Below are 24,753 nucleotides of genomic sequence, written 5' to 3'. Positions count from 1 at the left end.
AATAGAGGAAGACGAAGCAATGATCTCATTCGATGTAACAGCACTGTTCACCTCCATCAACACCGACCAATCAAAGGAAACACTTAGCACGCTTTTAGAAGATAAGGTAAAAACAATGACTGCAGATGCTGAAAACCAAATACTGGATTAGTGGTGCTGGAAGAGCACAGCAGTTCAGGCAGCATCCAACGAGCAGCGAAATCGACGTTTCGGGCAAAAGCCCTTCATCAGGAATAAAGGCAGTGAGCCTGAAGCGTGGAGAGATAAGCTAGAGGAGGGTGGGGGTGGGGAGAGAGTAGCATAGAGTACAATGGGTGAGTGGGGGAGGAGATGAAGGTGATAGGTCAAGGAGGGGAGGGTGGAGTGGAGAGGTGGAAAAGAAGATAGGCAGATCGGACAAGTCAAGGAGACAGTAACTGAGCTGGAAGTTTGAAACTAGGATGAGGTGGGGGAAGGGGAAATGAGGAAGCTGTTGAAGTCCACATTGATGCCCTGGAGTTGAAGTGTTCCGAGGCGGAAGATGAGGCGTTCTTCCTTCAGGCGTCTGGTGGTGAGGGAGCGGGGGTGAAGGAGGCCCAGGACCTCCATGTCCTCGGCAGAGTGGGAGGGGGAGTTGAAATGTTGGGCCACGGGGCGGTGTGGTTGATTGGTGCTGCACTTTTAGAAGAGACCATCACACACACCCCAACCACCATCAATCACATTACCAACTAAAACATCATGATACTAGTGGCCCTGTGCCTCACCACGCACTTCACCTTTAACAGCATAGTCTACAAACAAACCAACAGCACACCCATGGGATCTCCACTATCAGGAGTCATAGCAGAAGCAGCAATACAAAGACTAGAACAATCAGTCCTACCAACCATCAAACCAAAAATCTGGGTCTGCTACATAGATGACACATTTGTCATCACAAAACGAAACAAGATAGAAGAGACATTTAACATCATCAACAACACCCTCAGAGGCATAAAGTTCACCAAGGAGGAAGAAACCGACAACAAACTCACATTCCTGGACGTCACAGTCGAAAGAAAGGACAACGGAGAACTACAAACCTGCGTATACAGAAAACCGACAAACACTGACCAAATACTTAACTACACCAGCAACCATCCCAACACACACAAATGAAGCTGTATCAGAACACTATTCCAACGAGCCACCACACACTGCAGCACAGACGAACTTTGGAAAACAGAGGAGAACCACCTATACAACGTATTCAAGTAGAACGGATACTTAAATAATACAGTGCGCAGATTCCTCAATAACAAACCACAACAAGCAGACCAAACACAGCCAGAAACCCTAATCACCTTACCATACGTCAAAGAAATTTCAGGAATGACAGCCAGACTACTAAGACCCCTCGGAATCTTAGTAGCACACAAACCCACCAACACTCTCAAACAAAAACTAACAAATTTAAAAGACCCAGTACAACCCATGGATAAAACCAACGTCATCTACAAAATTCCATGCAAGGACTGCCACAAACACTACGTAGGACAAACAGGAAGAAAGTTAGCACCAGGATACATGAACACCAGCTGGCCACAAAAAGACGTGACCCTCTCTCCCTCGTAGCCCTACACACGGAGGAAAAAAACCACCATTTCGACTGGGACAGCACATCTATCCTGGGACAGGCTAAGTAAAGACATGTCAGAGAATTCCTAGAGGCCTGACACTCCAACCACAACGCCATAAACAAACACATAGATCTAGATGCCATCTATCAACCCCTCAGAAAACGAACAGGAAATGACATCACCACAAACCCCAGGAACCCCATCCAGGAGAAAGATATAAATAGAAAGCAGGAGACAACAGCTTTACTTCACTTGGAGGTCACCACTGATGATGTTACCTAGCCAGGTAATGAAACGTCTGGATATCAAACTTACAGCTCAGTGAGCAAACCTACACCCTAAACCTCAACCTGAGCTACAAACCTTCACAAACCTTGCAAAAACCTTTCCTATTCATATACACATCCAAATGCCTCTTAAATGTTGCAACTGTACCAGCCACCACCACATCCTCTGGCAGCTCATTCCAAACACGTAACACCCTCTGCATAAAAAGTTGCCCCTTTGGTCTCTTTTATATCTTTTCCCTCTCACTGTAAACCTATGCCCTCTAGTTCTGGACTCCCTGACCCCAGGAAAAAGACTTTGCCTATTTACCTTATCAATGCCCCTCATGATTTTGTAAACCTCTATAAGGTCACCCCTCAGCCTCCAACGCTCCAGGGAAAACAGCCCCAGCCTGTTCAGCCTATCCCTATAACTCAAATCCTCCAACCCTGGCAACATCCTTGTAAATCCTTTCTGAACCCTTTCAAGTTTCACAACATCTTTCCGATAGGAAGGAGACCAGAATTGCACGCAATCTTCCAACAGTGGCCTAACCAATGTCGTGTAAAGCCGCAACATGACCTCCCAACTCCTGTACTCAATACTCTGACCAATAAAGGAAAGCATACCAAACGCCTTCTTTACTATCCTATTTACCTGCAACTCCACTTTCAAGGAGCTATGAACCTGCACTCCAAGGTCTCTTTGTTCAGCAACACTCCCTCGGACCTTACCATTAAGTGTACCTTCTTAACTTTACTGGCCCTCTTCTTGGAGTGGCATGGGGGTTCAGTGGTTTGCACTGCTGCCTCACAGCACCGGGGACCTTGGTTTCATTCCACCCTAAGGTGACTGTGTGGAGTTTGCATGTTCTCTCCATGTCTATGTGAGTTTCCTCCGGGTGCTCTGGTTTCCTCCCACAGTCCAAAGATGTGCATGTTGGGTGGATTGGCCATGGTAAATTACCAAGAGTTTCCAGGGATGTGCACGCTAGGTGGATTAGTCATGGGAAATGCAGAGTTATAGGGATAAGTTGGGGGGCAACGGGGATATTCTTTGGAGGGCTGGTGTGAACCCAATGGGTGGAATAGCTTGCTTTCAGTCTGTAGGGATTCCATGATCTCTAACGCCTTTTCAGTCAGTTAGTTTCCTGGACAACTACTCTGGTTCCCACCCACCCCTGCCACACCAGTTTAAAATATGAGTTAAACTAACCATGGGTTTAAACTGAGTTATAATTTTAAGGGATTTCAATTTTGCTGACATTAACTGGGAACCCCTTACTGTGAAAGCATTAGACAGAGTACAATTTTTAGAGTGCATCCAGGAGAGCCTGTTGTGTCAGGAGGTAGATAGTCTGACTGGAGAATGGCAAATCCCTGATGGGTTTGGGCTCATGCCCGAAACATCGATTCTCCTGCTCCTTGGATGCTGCCTGACCTCCTGTGTTTTTGCAATGCCAACGTGTTTCTCTGACAGTGAAGGGGAAGGGAGGCAAGTCCAGGAAATGTGAGATGTCAGGGAAACATCTATCAAGAACAGAGCTGAGAAACAGTGGCACGGTGGTTCGCACTACTGCCTCACAGCGCCAGAGACCCGGGTTCAATTCCTGCCTCAGGCAACTATCTGTGTGGAGTTTGCACATTCTCCCTGTGTCTGCATGGGTTTCCTCCCACAATCCAAAGATGTGCAGGTTAGGTGAATTGGCCATACTAAGTTGCCCGTAATGTTAGGTGAAGGGGTAAATGAGGGGAATGGGTCTGGATGGGTTGCTCTTCAGAGGGTCGGTGTGGACTTGTTGGGCTGAAGGGCCTGTTTCCACACTGTAAGTAATCTAATCTAAAACAGGAGTATGTGTTTCTGTGGGGGCGTGTGTGTGTGCTGCTTAAAAAACATACAAGGAGAGTAAAGAAGGATCACAAAGTATCTTTGGCACGTCAAATTAAGGAAAACCCCGACGCAAAAGGATTACATAGAAAAAGGAGGACGTGTAGACACCAAAGCTGCAATCTGTGTTTGGAGCCTGTGGATGTGGGTGAGGTTTTAAATAAATATTTCTCACCTGCATTCACAAAAGAGAACAACATTGTAGCTGGAGATTACAGTTGTGATGGGACAGTTCTAGAGTATGTAAAGTTTAATAAGGAGGAAGTATTTGATGTTTTAGCTGGTGTAAGAGTGCATTCATCCCCAGGGCCTGATGAGATGTAACGCAGGCTGCCATCAGAGCCAAGGAAGGAGATTGCTGGCAGAGAGATTAATACTTCACTGGCCACAGGTGAAGTGCCACGTGGCTGGACGATAGCTAATGCAGTTCCTTTGTTGAAGAAGGGCAGCAGGAACAGGCCAGGGAATTACAGAGCAGTTAGTCTAATGTCAGTGGGAGGAAAATTACTGAAAAAAACTTCTGACCACCAGGAAAGGGAAAGGGAGTCGGCTGAGAGTGCAGGAATCTCCTGGGACCATTCCCCTTGAAACCCAGAATACCGTTTTGGATACTATTGGGGGAGAGGAGTGTGGGGTAGGGGTGACCGTTCAGGGGAAAGCAGCAATAGTCAGGTCAGTGGCACTGTGACTGGCTGTGGGGCACAGTGAGAAAGGGGAAAGGTAACCTGTACCTCAGGGATAGGAGACGCAGTCATTAGGGGGAAAGACAGGATCGGAGATTCTGTGGCTGCAAACAGGAATCTGGGTGTTGCCTCCCACTGCCCAGGGTCCAGGATATCTCAGAGCAGCTGCAGAACGTTCTCAAGGGGGAGGGGGAGCAGCCAGAAGTCATTGTGCACGTTCGCCCAAATGACATCGGTAGAAATAGGGGTGAGGACCTGCAGAGTGATTATAGAGAGCTCAGAAAAATCTTAAAACAAGGACCTCGCCAGTGATAATTTCCAGATTACTCCCAGAGCCATGTGTTAGTGAGGGTAGGGACAGAAGGATATGGCAGATAAATGTGTGGCTATAGAATTGGTGCAGGGAGCAGGGATTCAGATGTTTAGATCATTGGGATCTTTTCTGGGGCAGAGGTGACCTGTTCAAGAGGGATGGGTTGTACCTGAACTGGAGGGGAACCAATATCATGGTGGCCAGGTTTGCTAGTGCTACAAGGGAGGGTTTAAACTAGATCGGCAGGGAGTGGGATACCCAACAGCAGGGAGGCAGGTGAGAGGCTGGAGGGAGGTTCATGGGGTTATACAGGGAATACAGGAGTTTACTGAAGAAGGAAATCAGGAGGGTGAAAAGGGGGCATGAGATAGCCTTGGCTAATAAGATTTTGGTGTATCCAAAGAGGTTCTTTAAGTATATTAAAGGAAAAAAATAACTAGAGAGAGACTAGGACCCCTCAATGAGCAAAGTGGACATGTATGTGTAGAACTGCAGGAGATGGGCGAGGTCCTCAATGAAAATACTCCTCTGTGTTTATTGTGGAGAAAGACAAAAAGACTTGGTGACTTGGGGGAAGTTAATGGTGATATCTTGGGGACAGTCCGTATCACAGTAGAGGAGGTGTTGGATGTATTAGACTGTATGAAGGTCCTGGACCTGAGCAGATATACCCAAGAACACAGCAAAAGGTGAGAGAAAAAATTGCAGGGGCCCTGGCTGATATATTTGCATCATTGTTAGCCACGGGTGAGGTCCTGGAAGACTGGAGGATAGTGAGTGTTGTACCTTTATTCAAGAAGGGCTGCAAAGAAAAGCCTGAGAACAGACCAGTAAGCTTAACATTCTGAGATAAGATACACATGCATTTGGAAAGACATGGTTTGATTCAGAATAGTCAGCATGGCTTTGTGCGTGGGAGATCATGCCTCATAAATTTGTTAGAGTTCTTTGATGAAGTGACCAGTAACGTTGACGAAGAAAGGACTTCAGGAAGGTCTTTGATAAAGTTCCACACGGTCAGCTCTGGAAGGTTGGATCGCATGGATCCCAAGTGGAGCTGGCAAATTAGATCCACAATTGTCTTGATGGGAGGAAGCAGAGGGTAATAGTGGAAGGATGATTGTGGACTGAGGGCCTGTGATTCGAGAAGTGCCTCAGGGGATGATGCTGGGTCCATTACTGTTTGTTATCGATATCAATCATTTGGATGAGAATGTACAAGGCATAATTAGTAAGTTTGCTGATGAGACTAAAAAGGGCGGCATGGTGGCACAGTGGTTAGCACTGCTGCCTCACAGCGCCAGGGACCTGGGTTCAATTCCTGCCTCAGGCGACTAACTGTGTGGAGTTTGCACCTTCTCCCCGTGTCTGCGTGGGTTTCCTCCGTGTGCTCCGGTTTCCTCCCACAGTCCAAAAATGTGCAGGTCAGGTGAATTGGCCATGCTACATTGCCCGTAGTGTTAGGTTAGGGGGAAATGTAGGGGCATGGGTGGGTTGCGCTTCAGCGGGTCGGTGTGGACTTGTTGGGCCGAAGGGCCTGTTTCCACGCTGTAATGTAATGTAAAATGTAATGTAAAATAGGAGGTATCGTGGACAGTGAGAAAGATTATCAGGAATTGCATCAGGACCTTGATCAGCTGGGGAAGTGGGCTGAGAAATGGCAAATGGAGTTTATTATAGATAAGTGAGAGATCTTACATTATAGAAAGTCAAATCAAGGTAGGAGTTTCATGGTGAATGGTGGGGCCTTAAAGAGTGTAGTGGAACAGATGGACCTGTAGGGAACACAGGCGCACGGTTTTCTGAAAGTAGAGACACAGGTAGATAGGGCAGTGAAGTAGGCTTTTGGCACACTGGCCTTCATCAGTCAGGGTATTGAATAGAGAAGTTGGGAGGTTATGTTGTAGTTGGACAGGATGTTGGAGAGACCACACTTGGAGGATTGTGTTCAGTTTTGGCCACCTTACTATAGGAAGGATGTTATTAAACTGGAAAAAGTGCAGAAGAAATTTACAAGGATGTTGCCAGGACCCAAGAGTCTGAATTATATGAAGAGGATGGACAAGCTAGGACTTTTTTTTATATAGCTTAGGAGACTGAGGGGGACCTTATGGAGTCTATAAGATCATGAGAGGCATGTATAGGCTGAATGCACTGAGTCTTTTTCCCAGAGTTGGGGAATCGAGAACTAGAGGGCATCAGTTCAAGATTAGATGAGAAAGGATAAAAGGAAACCTGGGGGGGAACGTTTTTATACAGAGGGTGGTGCACATATGGAATGAGCTGCCAATGAAAATGGTTAAGGCAGGTATATTAACAACATTTAAAATACATGGACAGGAGAAGTTTAGAAGGATATGGGCCAAGTGCAGGGAAACCGGGTTAGTGTTTGTTTGGCATGGACCAGTTTGGGCCAAAGGGTCTTCCTCTGTGCTGTAGAGCTCTCTAAATCTATGGGATCCAAGGCACGTTGGCAAACTGGATCCAACATTAGATGATAAATGGGAGGGAAAGGGTGATGGTGGAGGGAGGTTTTTGTGACTGGAAGCCTGTGACGAACAGGGAGGTATCAGAGGGATCGGTTCTGAGATCCTTGCTGTTTGTTATGGACATTAAACACTTGGATTGGAAAGTAGGTGATCGAATTAGTCAGTTTGCAGATGGGACAAAAAAAATGCCATTGTTGACAATGAGGATGCTGGTTTCAGGTTACAGTTTGATATTAATCAGCTGGTAAAATGGGCAGAGCACTGGCAGATGGAATTTAATCCTGAATAGTATGAAGTGATGCATTGGAAGGTCTCATAAGAGAAGGAATTACACAATGTAAGGTAGGTCCCTAGGGAGTACTGAGGAACAAAGGGACCTGGGTGTACATCTCCATAGATCCCTGAAGCTGTCAGCACATATAGACAGGGTGGGAAAGAAGGCATACGAGATGTTTGCCTTCATTACCCAGTGCAGAGAATATAGGAGTGAGGAAGTCTCGTTTCAACTTTATTAAACATTGGTTAGACCACAGATGGATCACTTTGTGCAGTTCTGGTCACCACACTACCAGGAGGACATGATTGCAGTGTAACGGGTGCAAAGGAGATTTGCCAGGATGTTACCTGGGATGGAACATCTCAGGCACGAGGAGAGGCTGGATAGGCTGGGTTTGTTTTCCCTGGAGCAGAGGAAGCTGAAGGAGGATGTGATTAGGGTATACAACATTATAACAGGGTTAGAGAGACTGGATCATGAGAATCGCTTCGCCATGGCAGATGTGCCCAAGACCAGTATGTTTAAAGTATTGAGTGAATGGCTTCAAGGAGATCTGAGGAAAACGTTTTCCACTCAGAGGGAATATCTGAAATGTGGAGCAATGGGCACAGAGTCATTGTGCATAATTAAGGTTGAAATAGATTCTTGATCATTCAGAGAATCCAGCGTTACCGGGAAAGGGCAGAAAATATCAGATCAGCCAGGATCTTATTGAAGAGTGCAGCAGACTCATGGGGCTGAATGGCCTCCTCCTGCTGATATTCCTTATGGTTTTATGGTCCATACTTTTATGTTCCATTATCTTTGCAAACCTTCCATTTGGCTTCTCCCACTGAAACTGGATGCTTGATTTTTGTGATTCTTGGTTGAGGACTTCCAAATTCTTCTATTCTGTAGCTTCCTTGCTCAATTTAAATCATATTAAACTCTACCAAAGTGCCCTTTGTATCATCCTGTCTACTTGCCTTACCACGTATTCCTTTCCCGCCGAAGCAACCAGTACTCTTCCACTGACACCCTCCTTCGACTGACTGAACTGGTCCTCACCCTGAACAACTTCTCTTTCCAATCCTCCCACTTCCTCAAAACCAAAGGAGTAGCCATGGGCACCCGCATGGGCCCCAGCTATGCCTGCCTCTTCGTAGGATATGTGGAACAGTCCATCTTCCGCAGCTACACTGGCACCACCCCCCACCTTTTCCTCCGCTACATCGATGACTGTATTGGCGCCGCCTCGTACTCCCACGAGGAGGTTGAACAGTTCATCCACTTTACTAACACCTTCCACCCTGACCTCAAATTCACCTGGACCATCTCAGACTCCTCCCTCCCCTTCCTAGACCTCTCCATTTCTATCTCAGACGATCGAATCAACACGGACATTTACTATAAACTGATCGACTCCCACAGCTACCTAGACTACACCTCCTCCCACCCTGCCCCCTGCAAAAACGCCATCCCATATTCCCAATTCCTTCGTCTCTGCCACATCTGCTCCCAGGAGGACCAGTTCCAATACCGTACAACCCAGATGGTCTCCTTCCTCAAAGACCGCAATTTCCCCCAGACGTGGTCGACGATGCCCTCCACCGCATCTACTCCACTTCCCGCTCCTCCGCCCTTGAGCCCCGCCCTTCCAACTGCCACCAGGACAGAATCCCACTGGTCCTCACCTACCACCCCACCAACCTCCATATACAGCGTATCATCCGCCGTCATTTCCGCCACCTCCAAACAGACCTCACCACCAGGGATATATTTCCCTCCCCTCCCCTATCAGCGTTCCGAAAAGACCACTCCCTCCGTGACTCCCTCGTCAGGTCCACACCCCCCACCAACCCAACCTCCATTCCCGGCACCTTCCCCTTCAACCGCAAGAAATGCAAAACTTGTGCCCACACCTCTCCCCTTACTTCCCTCCAAGGCCCCAAGGGATACTTCCATATCTGCTGCAAATTAACCTGCACCTCCACACACATCATTTATTGCATCCGCTGCACCTGATGTGGCCTCCTCTATACTAGGAAGACAGGCAGCCTACTTGCGGAACGTTTCAGAGAACACCTCTGGGTCACCCGGACCAACCAACCCAACCACCCCGTGGCTCAACACTTCAACTCCCCCTCCCACTCCACCAAGGACATGCAGGTCCTTGGACTCCTCCATCGCCAGACCATAGCAACATGACGGTTGGAGAAAGAGCGCCTCATCTTCCGCCTAGGAACCCTCCAACCACAAGGGATGAACTCAGATTTCTCCAGTTTCCTAATTTCCCCTCCCCCCACCTTATCTCAGTCCCAACCCTCAAACTCAGCACTACCTTCCTAACCTGCAATCTTCTTCCTGACCTCTCCGCCCCCACCCCCACTCCGGCCTATCACCCTCACCTTAACCTCCTTCCACCTATCACATTTGCAACGCCCCTCCCCCAAGTCCCTCCTCCCTACCTTTTATCTTAGCCTGCTGGACACACTTTCCTCATTCCTGAAGAAGGGCTTATGCCCGAAACATCGATTCTCCTGTTCCTTGGATGCTGCCTGACCTGCTGCGCTTTTCCAGCAACACATTTTCAGCTCTGATCTCCAGCATCTGCAGTACTCACTTTCACCTATTTTTGTGACAACTGCAAATTTTGCTGCACACATTTGCTTTCCAAGTCACTCATACAAGTTGGAAATGTTAGTGGCCCCAGCACTGGTCCATGTGGTATAATACTAGTTCCAGGTTGACATCCTAAAATGCCTCCCTTATCCCAACTTCAGCCAATCCTCTAACCATGCTAATATACTACATCCAACTCCACAGGCTCTTATTAAGCAGCCTCATGTATGGTACCTTATCAAATGCTCTCTTAACAATCCAAATTTTTGCACTCACTGGTTTCTTTTTACCTATGCAAGGACTTCTAGTAAATTAATCAGGCATGCTGACACTGCTTGAGCACACCAATCAGTGTTTCTAAATGCTCTGCTATTACATCCTTTATCATGGACTCTAATCTTTTCCCAAGTTTCCTAAATTTTCCCAATAAGCTAACTGGTCTATAGTTGCCTGTTTTTCATTTTTGCTTAATGAAGATATTACATTGGTAGTTTTCCAATCCTCTGTTTAAGGATTCCTGAATGATTACTGCAGTGCATTCACTAACTCTGTTGATAATTCCTTTAAAATCCGAGGATGCATCCCATCAGGTCCATCTGAGGAATTAATTGTTCTTTTGCCCTAGTTTAGTTTCCCTAGCACTTTATTTATTGTATTTATTTTGTCTCATCTTCTTGCCCCCTGATTATTTAGTAATTTTGGAATGCTTTTTGTCTTCTCCTATGAAGTTTGATGCAAAGTATTTATTCAACCCCTCTGCCATTTCCTGATTCCCCATTTTTACGTTCCCCTGTCTCATTCTCCAAGGAGCCGATTTTCACCTGCCAGATTACACATCATTAGATGCAATATCGCCAGATCCCTGATTAGGTTGGCAACACATTGTGTCAAGACTGAAGTTGACTCAGCAATAGAAGCTATGGGCAGCAGTAGGTCATTTGATCCCTCAGTCCTGCTGCAGGAATCAGGAGAATCATGGCTGATGATTGAACCCAATGCACTAATCCTGCTCTTCCCCCACCCATATTCCTGATCCCTTCAGCCACAAGAGCAATATCCAACTCCTTCTTGAAAACATGCAATGTTTTGGTTTCAACCAATTCCTGTGGCAGTGAATTCCACAGACTCACCACTCTCTGTGTGGAGGCATTTCTCCTCATCTCAGGCTTTAAAAGTTTACCATTTATCCTAAAAGAAAGATTCCCCTGGTTCTCAAATCCCCCATCATCAGGAGCATCCTACCTACATCTAACCTGAGTGTGGAAGCAGGCCAGTTGACCCACCAAGCCCACAGCAATCTTCCGAAGAGCATCCCACCCAGACCTACTCCTTCTACTCTATCCCTACAACTCTGGATTTCTCATTGTGGCTCAGTGGCTAACGCTTCTGTCTCACAGCGCCAGGGTCTCTGGTTCGATTTCAACCTCGGGCGATTGACTGTATGGATTTTGTACATTCTCCTCATGTCTGTTGGGTTTCCTCCGGGTGCCCTGGTTTCCTCCCACAATCCAAAGATGTGTACATCAGGTGAAATGGCCATGCCAGACTGCCCATTATGTTCAGGGATGTGTAGGTTAGGTGCATTAGTCACAGGTAAATGTAGAGTAGTAGGTTGGAGGAATGGGTCGGTGTGGGTTACTCTTCAGAGGGTCAGTGTGGACTCGTTGGGCCAAAGGGCCTGTTTCCACACTGTAGGGATTCTATGAAATTGCCAATCTACCTAACCTGCACAACTTTGGACTGTGGGAGAAAATCAGGGGTGCACAGTGGCCCAGTGCTGCTGCCTCATAACACCAAAGACCTGGGTTCGATTCCAGCCTCGGGCAACTGTTTGTGTGGAGTTTGCACGTTCACCCCATGTCTGGATGGGTGCTTTAGTTTCCTCCCACAGTTCAAAGATGCATAGGTCAGGTGGATTGGCCATGTTAAAGTACCCATGGTGTTCACGGGTGTGCAGGCTAGGTGGGTTAGCCATGCAAATACGCGGTGGGATGCCCCTTAGATGGTCAGTGTGGATCTGTTGGGCTGTAAATCCTGTTGATAAAGTGTGGAGCTGGAAAAAGCACAGCAGGTCAAGCAGCTTATTGAAGAGTACAGCATCTGCAGTCCTCACTATCTCCGAATGGTCTGTTTCCACACTGTAGGGATTCTATTTTTAAAATGTATTCGTTTCTATGAGATCCCCTCTCATTCTTGTAAACTCCAGTAAATATAATCCCAGACAACTCACTGTCTCCTCATGCATCACTCCTGACATCCCAGAAATCCATCTGGGTAAATCTCTGCTGGGCTCCCCAGATAGCATGAAGATCCTCCCTCAGATAAGGAGATCAAAACTGCACACAGTATACCAGGTGCAGAGAACAGACAGCTGGTAGAGGTCAGATGGTCTATCTGTATCTATCAGTTCTCTGTTTAAGGATTACTGCAGTGCATTCACTAACTCTGTTGATAATTCCTTTAAAGTCCGAGAATGCATCCCATCAGGTCCATCTGAGGAATCCATTGTTCTTTTGCCCTAGTTTAGTTTCCCTAGCACTAATTATTGTATTTATTTTGTTTTCTGAGAATCAAATAGTTGTTGGCAGGCAGGAAGACTTTGTCATCAATAATGAGCCTCTTGTCCATCACCCATTCATTTAGTTTTTGCCAAACAAAACTCTATTTGCATACAACCATTTGCTCCAGATTATCTATAAATCTACATTTCAATTACTCAGGTTGTAAGTTTGCTTGATGAGCTGCAAAGTTTGTTTTCAGACATTTCGTCACTATGCCTGGTAACATCATCAGTGAGCCTCTGGTGAAGCACTGGTTTCTGTCCTGTTTGTTATTTGTGTGTCTTGGTCTGTTATGGAGGGTGATATCATTTCTGGTTCATTTTCTAAGAGGTTTGTAAATGGGGTCCAAATCAATGTGCTTATTTATGGAGTTCTGGTTAGAATGGCTGGCATAGAATTCCCATGCATGTCTCTGTTTAGCCTGTCCTAGGTGGGACTATTATAAATTGGACAGTCTACATCTGAACCAGACTGGAACTAATGTCCTTGAGGAGTTTTTGCTACTGCTGTTGGGGGGGGGGGGGGGGGGGGTTTAAACTAATGTGGCTGGGGACTGGGAACCAGAAGAGAAAACAAGTAGGCGGCAAGGTGGAGACTGTAAGGATCATGAAGTTAGCATAAGATGAAGAATAGGCAGAGAACAGAGGAATTCAAAAAAACGTGTGGCCTGAAGTGCACATACTTTAATGCAAGGAGTATAGTGGGTAAGGCAGATGAACTTAGGGCTTGGATCGGTACCTGGGAGTATGGTGTTATTTGCCATCACAGAGACTTGGTTAAAGGAACGGCGTGATTGGCACCTAAATGTTCCAGGATATAGACACTTCAGACAGGACAGGGAGGGAAGTAAAATGAGGTGAGGAGTTGCATTGCTGGTCAGGGATGATATCACGGCTGTGTTAAAGGGCTTGAGCAGTGAGGCATTATGGGTAAAGCTGAGAAATAAGAAGGGTGCAGTTACATTGTTGGGGGTGTATTACAGGCCTCCCAACAGTGAGGGTGAGGTAGAAGAACAAATCGGTAAACAGATGATGGAAAGATGGAGAGGCAACAGGATGGTGGTGATGGGAGATTTTAATTTTCCCAACATTGGGATACACTTAATGCCAGAGGTCTGGATGGGGCAGAATTTGTAAGGAGCATCCAGGAGAGTTTTCTAGAGCAGTATGTCAATAATCCGACGAGGGAAGGGGACATTTTGGACCTGGTACTGGGGAATGAGCCAAGACAGGTGGTAAAAGTTGCGGTGGGGGATTTCTTTGGGAACAATGACCACAATTCCGTAAGTTTTAGAATACTCATAGATAAAGAAGAGTTGTCCTAAGGGAATAGTATGAAACTGGGCCAAGGCCAATTATATCAAAATTAGGCAGGAGCTGGGAAATGTGGATTGGACACAGCTATTTGAAGGGAAGTCCACATTTGATATGTGGGAGGCATTCAAAGATAGGTTAAAGATAGTGCAGGATACGCATGTACTGTTGAAAGAAAAGGATAGGAAAGACAAGATTCGTGAACTGTGGAAGACAGGAGAAACCGTACGACTAGCCAAGAGGAAAAGGGAAGCGCACATAAGGTCCAGGCAGCTAAGAACAGAATGGGCCCTGGAGGAATATCGGAAGGATAGGTCCAGTCTTAAAAGAGGAATCAAGAGATTAAAAGGGGTCATGAAATGGCTTTAGCGAGCAGAATTAAGGAGAATCCCAAAGCCTTTTATTCTTATATAAGAAGTAAGCAGGTAACTAGAGAAAGGAGAAAGTGAGGACTGCAGATGCTGGAGACCAGAGTTGAAAAATGTGGTGCTGGAAAAACACAGCAGACCAGGCAGCATCTGAGGAGCAGGAGAATCGACATTTCGGGCATAAGCCTTTCTTCATTCCTGAAAAAAGGGCTTATGCCCGAAACATTGATTCTCCTGCTCCTCGGATGCTGCCTGGCCTGTTGTGTTTTTTCAGCACCACATTTTTCAACAAAGGATTGGTCCACTAAAGGATAATGAGGGAAGGCTGTGTGTCGAACCTGAGAAAATAGATGAGATTCTGAATGATTACTTTGTATCAGTGTTCACTGAGGAGAGAGACATGACGAATGTTGAGATTAAGACAAATGTTTAATTATTCTGGATCACGTTGACATAAGTAGGGAAGATGTGTTGGGTAGGTTAGAGGTTATTAAGGACTGGATGGGATCTACCCCGGGTTGCTGAGAGAGGCGAGAGAGGAAATAGCTGGGGCACTGACAGGGATCAGTGCTGGGGCCACTGTTCTCTGTGATTTACAGAAATGATCTGAAAGAGGGCACTGTTGGTATGATCAGCAAGTTTGCAGATGACCCAAAGATTGGTGGAGTAGCAGAAAGCACAGGGGAACGTATAAGAATACCGGAGAATATAGATAGACTGGATAGTTGGATAGAGAAGTGGCAGATGGAGTTCAATCCAGGCAAATGTGAGGTGATGCATTTTGGGAAGTTTAATTCTCGAGCAAACTATACTGTAAATGGAAAAGCCTTGGGAAAAGTTGATGAGCAGAGAGATCTGGGAGTTCAGGTCCATTGTACCCTGAAGGTTGTTGCACAGGTGGACAGAGTGATCAAGAAGATATTTAGTATGCTTGCCTTCATCGGATGGGATATTGAGTATAAGAACTGGCAGGTCATGTTAATATTGTATAAGACATTGGTTCGGCCGCATTTAGAATATTGTGTACAGTTCTGGTCGCCATATTACCAAAAGGATGTGGACGCTTTGGAGAGGGTGCAGAGAAGTTTTAAGAGGATGTTGCCTGATATGGAAGGTGCTTGCTATGAAGAGAGGTTGAGTAGGTTAGGATTGTTTTCATTAGGAAAAAGGAGATTGAGGGGGCACCTGATTGAGGTTTACGAAATCATGAAGGGTATAGACAGGGGTAGGATAGAGATAAGCTTTTTCCCAGGGTGAAGGATTCAATAATGAGAGGTCACATGTGTTCAAGATGAGAGTTGAAAAGTTTAAGGGGAATACATGTGTCAACTACTTTAGACACAGGGTAGTAGGGGCCTGGAACGTGTTGCCAGCAGAGGTACTGGAGGCAGGCACAGTAGATTCATTTAAGATGCATCTGGGCAAATGCATGAGTAGGTGGGGAGTACAGGGATACGGATGCTTAGGAATTGGGTGACAGGTTTAGACAGGAGATTTGGATCAGCTCAGGCTTGGAGGGCCGAAGGGCCTGTTCCTGGGCTGTAAATTTTCTTTGTTCTTTTGATGTGTTGTCCAAGTCAAAGTGGTGACAAAATGTCTGAGAATAGACCTACCAGCCAGCAAACTTACAACCTAAACCTCAACCTGAGCTACAAATCTCAAAAATCACAAACTTCAATTACTCCTTGAATTCCAAGCAGTTCTGTAAACAATACTTGCAATGATTTTCAGGTTATTTCCTTTCAAAACATGCAATGATGCTTCATTTTGAAAGTTATTTTCTCATTTCCATCCACAATTAGATTGTAGAGGATGGGCTGTCCCCATACAAATTTTGTTTATGGTAGAAATGTATTTATTCAGAAATATCGGCCACTACCACTCTTTTGTGTTGATGTATCATTGCACTTAATGTTCCCTGAAAATTGCTTCCTAAAAATGTTGTGGGTAAGAATGTTGAGAAGGAAGTAGTGGGAAGTTGTGCGTGGAGTCCGAAGAGGTAGGGAAAGCGTTAAGTGAATATTTTTCATCAGTATTCACACTGGACAAAGACAATGTTGTTGAGGAGATTAGTGAGATACAGGCTACTAGACTGGACAGGATTGAGGTTCACAAGGAGGAGGTGTTAGCAATTTTGGAATGTGTGAAAATAGATAAGTGACCTGGGCCAGATGGGATTTATCCTAGGATTCTCTGGGAAGCCAAGGGGAGATTGCAGAGCCACTGGCTTTCATGTTTATGTCGTAATTGTCGACATGAATAGTGCCAGAAGACTGGAGGATAGCAAATGTTGTCGCCCAGTTTGAGAAGAGGAGTTAAGACAATCCTGGTAATTACAGACCAGTGAGCCTTACTTCGGCTGTGGGTAAGGTGCTGGAAAGAGTTATAAGAGATAGGATTTATAATCATCTAGAGAGGAATGTGTTGATTAGAGATAGTCAACACAGTTTTGTGAAGGGTAGGTCGTGCGTTACAAACCTTATTAAGTTATTTGAGAAGGTGACCAAACAGGTGGATGAGGGTAAAGTGGTTGATGTGGTGTATATGGATATCAGCAAGGCATTCGATAAGGTTCCCCACAGTAGGTTATTGTACAAAATACGGAGGCATGGGATTGAGGGTGATTTAGCAGTTTGGATCAGAAATTGGTTTGCTGAAAGAAGACAGAGGATGTTGGGGAATGTTCATCCTGGAGCTCAGTTGCTGGTGGTTTACCGCAAGGGTCTGTTTTGGGGCCACTGCTGTTTGTCATGTTTATAAGTGACCTGGATGAGAGCGTTGAAGGATGGGTTAGTAAATTTGTAGATAGTGCTGAAGGATGTTGCAGGTTACAGAGAGACATAGATAAACTGCAGAGCTGGGCTGAGAGGTGGCAAATGGAGTTTAATGCAGAAAAGTGTGAGGTGATTCACTTTGGAAGGAGTGACAGGAATAAAAAGTACTGGGCTAACGGTAAGATTCTTGGTAGTGTAAATGAGCAGAGAGATCTCAGTGTCCATGTGCATAGATCCCTGAAAGTTGCCACCCAGGTTGATGGGGTTGTTAAGAAGGCCTATAGTGTGTTAGCTTTTAATGGTAGAAGGATTGAGTTTTGGAACCTTGAGATCTTGCTGCAGCTGTACAAAACTCTGGTGCAGCCGCACTTAGAGTATTGTGCACAGTTCTGGTCACCGCATTTTAGGAAGGATATGGAAGCCTTGGAAAGGGTACAGAGGAGCTTTACTAGGATGTTGCCTGGTATGAAGAAAAGGTCTTATGAGGAAAGGCTTAGGGACTTGAGGCTGATTTTATTAGAGAGCAGAACATTGAGAGGTGACTTAATTGACACATACAAGATAATCAGAGGGTTAGATAGGGTGGATAATGAGAGCCTCTTTCCTCAGGTGGTGATGGCTAACATAATGGGGCATAGCTCTAAATTGAAGGGTGATAGATATCGGACAGATGTCAGAGGTAGTTTCTTTACTCAGAGAGTTAGTAGGGTGTGGAATGCACTGCCTGCAACAATAGTAGACTTCATAACTTTAAAGACATTTTAAATGATCATTGGATAAACATTTGGATGAAAATAGAATAGTGTATGATAGATAGGCTTCAGATTGGTTCCACAGGCCGGTGTAACATCGAGGGCTGAAGGGCCTGTACTGCGCTGTAATGTTCTCTGTTCTATATGTCCCTACGGTCCCTGGACTGCAGCTAGACAAGTCGCTGGCTCACCACCAACATCTCCAGGGCAATTGAAGATGAGTAACAAATGCTGCCCTAGTCAGTCATACTATGAATGAATAGAGAAAAGTATCCAGAGAGAGAGAGAGTAATATGAACAAACCCACATGCGCACAATTACATATATTACACAGACAGAAATCCAGCTGGGTCCCTTCAGATATGGATCAGAACTGTGAGAGAAACTCTAAAATCACACAACCTGATTATTGTCAGTGCATTCAAGATAAAGATGTCATTGAGAAGAATATTAGCAAGAGGGTGTTGTGATCCAGTGGTAGAGTTCCTACCTCTGGACCCAAAGACCTGAGTTCAAGTCCATTAGCGTCAGAGGTGTGTCATAGCTTCTGTGAATTGGCTGATATCAAATATCTGAAGATACCATTTGTTTAAAGTTGTGGCCAAATATGTCATTTTTTTGTATAAAACCCATGACACGATTCACTGATTCACAATTAAATAGAACAGTGTAATTTCCAATTCCAATTGTTCTCAACGTATTGCATTGATGCTGATGATATGAAAGATGCTCGATTTTCAGTGAAACTTACTGAGGGAGACATTTTATTAACTTATTGTGCTTGTCCTTGCCACAGTTTCCATTTTCATTTCCTCCTTTATTCATCAGATTATAACAAATATCTTCAGCAGACCTTGCTCCTATTAGAGAGAATATAGGAATATTACAAATATTGGACAGAATTGGTCTGTATCGCTCCTTGCTGCCTGTTCCCCGATGAGAAGGCAGAATGCATGCTGCAGAGAAATTGAAAGAACATAATATTGAAAATAAAAACTGCTGGCAGAGTTACCAAATTGTTTCACACTGGTAATATAAAGTAATGCAATATATAACTCTGCATCACACAGCGAGTTAGTAAGGCTCAAGATCTAAAACTTGGCTTTAAGAGAGGGATTGAAGAGTGAGGAAATGCGAAATAGTGAGATGGACAGGAGGCAGGACAGAATTCCATACCTTCAGGCCTAAGGTACCTTTTAAAATAAAACATATTTGCTGAAAAAATAAAGATGCCAACCCAGGGAGATTAGCAGCTGGAAGACTGAAGACACAGAGGACAGAGACTGTGTGGTTTTTGAAATCGAGTTGATGTAATTTTAATAAATATCCTATTAGAACAGTAAATTGTTAAAGAGTTGGAGTCAGGTAATAAGCAGTTAGGAGAAAGGAGGGCTTACAGTTGTGAATAGTTATCACTTAATGTTGACTTTTAGAGTTAAAAAGTAAATTAATATTATTTTCTTTAGACAGTGGAATCTGAGAGTTCTCTGCCACTCATACTTTAACAGTTTACGAGGCGAGGGGAGCTTTGCTGGATGTTTGGTTTTATTAACAGAGGGGCTCACTGCTGTATCTTAACAGTTTGGGGACTCGGGTCTGTGATATGGACAGGTTTAGACAGACCCAGTCTGCCATTTGGACAGATTTGAATAGATTTGGGGTACGATAGGTCCCAGCTGAAAAATGTGTTGCTGGAAAAGCGCAGCAGGTCAGGCAGCATCCAAGGAGCAAGAGAATCGAAGTTTCGGGCATAAGCCCTTCTTCATTCCTTGGATGCTGCCTGACCTGCTGCGCTTTTCCAGCAACACATTTTTCAGCTCTGATCTCCAGCATCTGCAGTCCTCACTGTCTCCTACGATAGGTCCCAGCACATTTAAACACTTGGTGGTTAGTGACCTAGATCTTTAAATAAAACTTAGGTGAGAAAACTTGTTTAACTTTGGTTACTTGTGGCTAGTTAAATTAAAAGTGAGGGAAATGGCTCTTAACATTGCTAAAGAGGTTCTGTGGTTTGAAGATGCTTTCCAAATTTGCCAAGAAAGTTTAGAAAGGCAGAGGAAGGACTTACTTCTAGAATTAGCAAATAGGTTAGAATTGGGTACAGAACACAGGACATAGAAAAGTACAGCACAGAACAGGCCCTTTGGCCCACGATGTGACGAGATTTAATCCTATGGACAAAAGGAAAGCTGATATTGTAATGGAGTTGGTCAAGCACGAGGTATATCAGAGAAACAGGCACGTGCAGTAGAGTCAGAAAAAATTAAATTGTAATTGACGCAAAAGAAAGAAAGAAGAGCCATGTTAGAGGAAAAAGGAGAAAAGGTTCTTAGCTGAGCAAAGAGTAAAAGAAAGAGAGAGAGAGAAGAAAGACAAAGAAAAAAGGAAAGGGAGCGAGAATTTGAACTTCAGAAATTGTGAATTAGTTGGTGAAGTCAAGTTAACAGGATGGAGGTGAAGAGGGAATTTAGTGATGTATACAAACATGTTAAAACATTGCCACATTTCAACAAGAAAATTGTTGAAGCCTTCTTTATTTTATTGAAAAATTGGCTTGGCAGATGGACTGGCCAGAAAACTGGTGGAAAATGCTAGTTCAGACGAAGCTGGTAGACAGAGCTAGTGAGGCATTTGTAGCACTGCAGATGAGAGGTCAAGAAATTGTGAAAGTATGAAACAGACTTTTTGACTGCTTATGAATTGGTACCCAGAAGCATATATACAGCAGTTCAGAAACTGAAAGAAGGAACCAGGACAGATTTATGTTCAGTTCGAACTAATTAAACATTGTAATTTTGATAGATGGGTGAGGCCTTAAAAATAGATAAAACCTATGAGGCTCTTGGAGAGATTATTCTGCTGGAGGAGTTTTAAAAAACTCACTTCTAGAGATGGCAGATGAATATGCATTGGGGCATAAGGCAAAATTTAGCCTCTGACAGTGATTTCATCCTGTGAGGGATATAAATTGGGAGAAGGGGAGATCCTACATGACAAAACAAAGCACACTGGTAATTGTTTACTACAGGTGAAAAAAGAATCCCAAGAGTGTGAAGAGGACTTGAAAGCCCTCAGGTGTTTTCACTATAACAGAGTGGGATGCAGAAAATTCCAGTGCAGGTGGTTTCAGATAGGTACTGGGAAAAGGTGCTTTCACCGCCAGAAGGTGGGACCTGTATAGTCCCAGTGTTGGTCATTGAAGAAAGGCACTGTGGGAAAAGAGGTGGTAAATAAGGCTAAACCAGTGGGATTAGTGAAATTAGTAAAGGAAATCCCAAGAAAAGTTGAGGGGCTGCAGGAGAGTGCACAGCTTAGGCTGGGGCTGGGTATTGAGTTAGTGCCCAATCTCTGTAAAGACTTTACCTCTGTGGGTAACGTTTACTCAGGAAGATCAGGGAGAGAGGGGAGAGAAGTTCTAATTTTGAAAGATAGAGGATCTAATCAGTTGCTAATAGCAAGAGGTGAAAGTGTTTGCACTCTTTCTGACATGTTACCTGATAGAGTGATAATTTGTGGAATAGATGGACAGAAATTTAGCGTTCGACTGTGTAGGTTCAGATTGGAGACCAAATCAAGACTGGGGAAGTTACAGTGGGAGAGATTGACACGAGTGTCAGTTCCAGAAATCCAGTTTGTTCTTCGGAACGACTTAACAGGATCTCAAGTGGGAGTGACACCTCTTGTTGTGGAGAAGACAAAGGAAGATCAGGGAACTGAGGAGTTCAGAAACAAAATTTTCAAGACTGTGTAGCAACAAGATCCCACTATGATAAGTCACAGCAAGAAGGAAAAACTAAAGAGAAAGATGAAGAAATTGAGGTTCAGTTAGTGGACATCCTGTTTGATGCAATGGTGCAGGAGAAACCTGAACAGGCAGAGGGTCCTGAAAGGCTAATGGATTTACATCAGAAAGATGAGACAATAAAAAATATATATGTTGATGATACTCAGAAAAGGAATCAGAATGTATTCCTGAGGGTTATTATCTTAAAGATAGAATCCTAAAATGGAAATGGAGACCACAGCAGGTTAGTGCAGATGAGAACTGAGCAGAAGTGCATCAGATTGTGTTGCCAGTAGCATACAGACAAGAGGTGTTACAGATAGCACATGAATTGTCAGCAGGAGGTCACCTAGATTTGAGGAAGACTCAGGCTTAGGTACAAAAGCATTTCTATTGGCTGAACAGCACAAGGATGTGGCTACATTTGGCCATCTGTGTCGTACCTGCCAAATGAAAGATAAGCCTCAGGTAGTAATAAAACCAGCAATTTCGTGGCTAATTCCCACATTCAAAGGACATTTTACATAGATTATGATTGAGTGTGTAGGTCCCCTCTTGGAAGCTGAAAGTGGGAACCAGTACTTGCTAACCATAATGAATGTGTGTACTAGATTTCCAGAGGCAATTCCATTACGGAGTATTATGGCGAAAAGGGTGGTAGAGGAGTTAGTAGCTTTCTTCACACGATATGGGCTACCCAGAGAGATTCAGTCAGACCAAGGCTCTAATTTTACTGCCAAGCTGTTTAAGGTGGTTATGGATAGCTTAGGTATACAGCACTTTAAATCTAGTGCATATCCTCCTGAATCCCAGGGAGCTTTGGAAAGATGGCATCAGACCCTGAAGACCATGTTGAGAGCATACTGTCAGGATTACCCAAATGGCTGGGATAAAGGGTTAACATTCAGACATTAAGTGAGAGGGTCTTTGAAACTAATTGAAGAAAAATTGACAAGACTGAAGTCAGAGATCTCACACTTGGATTATGTATCGGAGGTGAGGGAGAGATTAAATCGGGTACGTGAGTTAGCTAAGCAGCTCCTAAAGAGGGCACAGAATAGAAAGAAACAAGTGGAAGATAAAAACTCTGAAATTCAGATGATTTCCTGTGGGGATGATGTATTAGTACTGTTACCAGTGGTAGAAGATCCCTTCAAGGCCAGGTTTAGTGGTCTCTATAAAATTGAGAAAAGGTTGAGTCGGGTAAACTATGAGGTATGACATCTTGATATGTTGAAATCTTGCTTTAATAGAGAGAAGGAATTGAAGAAATAGGTGTTAGTTACTGGTCTGCAGAGTGAGGAATCAAATCCAGATGGTATGGATTTTGATGCATCTCAAAATACATTAAATAATGAGAAAGTCCTTAAGGAGTGGGAGAGGTTAATGAACTACCTGTCTCAGGAGCAAAGAACCCAGTTGAATGGTTTGTTGCAACAGTCTGAGAACATATGTGGGAATGAGATGGAGAGGATTAATACTATTCTGCATGAGGTAGACATAGGGAATACTGTTCTGATAAAACAACACCCCTACAGACTTAATCCTTTGAAAGCTACACAGGTCCAGAAGGAAGTGGATGCGATGCTCAATGAAGATATCATCAAACAGAGTCAGAGTGAGTGGAGTTTGCCAATCATGTTAGTTCCCAAACCTGACGGGCCTCAACGATTTTGTGTGGACTATCAGAAGGTCAACGCCATAACAAAATCGGACTTATACCCAATACCAAGATTGGAGGACTGTATGGAGAAAGTTGGACAAGCCAGTTACATCACAATGTTGTACTTACTGCAGGTTAATGACAGGTACCTTTATCAAAGTAAATTAAAGAAGTTTCTGCATTTGTAACCCCAATGGACTATATCAATTTGAAGTGATGCCTTTTGGAATGAAGAACGCACCAGCCACATTCCAAAGACTCAAGAACAGAGTTGTGACTGGATTAATCAATTGTGCAGTTTACCTTGATGATGTAGTGGTGTTGAGTGACTCATGGAAAGGTAACATGGTAGAGTTGGCAGAGCTCTATGATTAAGAGAAGTTAAACTGAGGATAAACTTAAAGAAAACAGAATTCACAAAAGCAGAGGTGATGTTCTTGGGACATAAAAAGTTGAGAAGTGGCAAATGGAGTTTAATGCAGAAAAGTGTGAGGTGATTCACTTTGGAAGGAGCAACAGGAATAAAGAGTATTGGTCTAATGGTAAGATTCTTGACTGTGCCTCAGTACACGTGATAGTAAATTCAATTCAATTCAATTCAATGAACAGAGACATCTCGGTGTCCATGTACATAGATCCCTGAAAGTTGCCACCCAGGTTGATAGGGCTGTTGAGAAGGCATACGGTGTGTTAGCTTTTATTAGTAGAGGGATTGAGTTTTGGAGCCACAAGGTCATGCTGTAGCTGTACAAAACACTGGTGCAACCACACTTGGAGTATTGCATACAGTTCTGGTCACCACATGTGGAAGCTTTTGAAAGGGTTCAGAGGAGATTTACCAGGATGTTGCCTGGTATGGAGGGAAAAAGGGCTTTTTCCCGAAATGTCGATTTCGAAGCTACGTGGATGCTACCTGAACTGCTGTGCTCTTCCAGTACCACAAATCCAGAATCTGGTTTCCAGCATCTGCAGTCATTGTTTTTACCTGGTATGGAGGGAAGGCTGAGGAACTTGAGACTGTTTGCGTTAGAGAGAAAAAGGTTAAGAGGTGACTTAATTGAGACATATAAGATAATCAGAGGGTTAGATTGGGAGGACAGTGATTGTGATGGTTAGCATAAGGAGGCATAGCTTTAAAGTGAGGGGTGATAGATATAGGACAGATGTCAGAGGTAGTTTCTTTACTCAGAGAGTAGTAGGATGTGGAATGTACTGCCTGCAACAATAGTAGACTCAACAACTTTAAAGGCATTTAAATGGTCATTGGATAAACATTTGGATGAAAATGTAATAGTGTAGGATAGATGGGTTTCAGATTGGTTCCACAGGTTGGTGCAACATCAAGGGCCGAAGGGCCTGTACTGCCCCTGTAATATTCTATGTATTTCATAGTCGTGGTATTAAGAATTGGAAACAAAAA

This window comes from Chiloscyllium punctatum, chromosome 1 (genome assembly GCF_047496795.1).
Source record: "Chiloscyllium punctatum isolate Juve2018m chromosome 1, sChiPun1.3, whole genome shotgun sequence".
Taxonomy (NCBI): domain Eukaryota; kingdom Metazoa; phylum Chordata; class Chondrichthyes; order Orectolobiformes; family Hemiscylliidae; genus Chiloscyllium; species Chiloscyllium punctatum.
Note: the sequence above shows the minus strand (reverse complement) of the source record.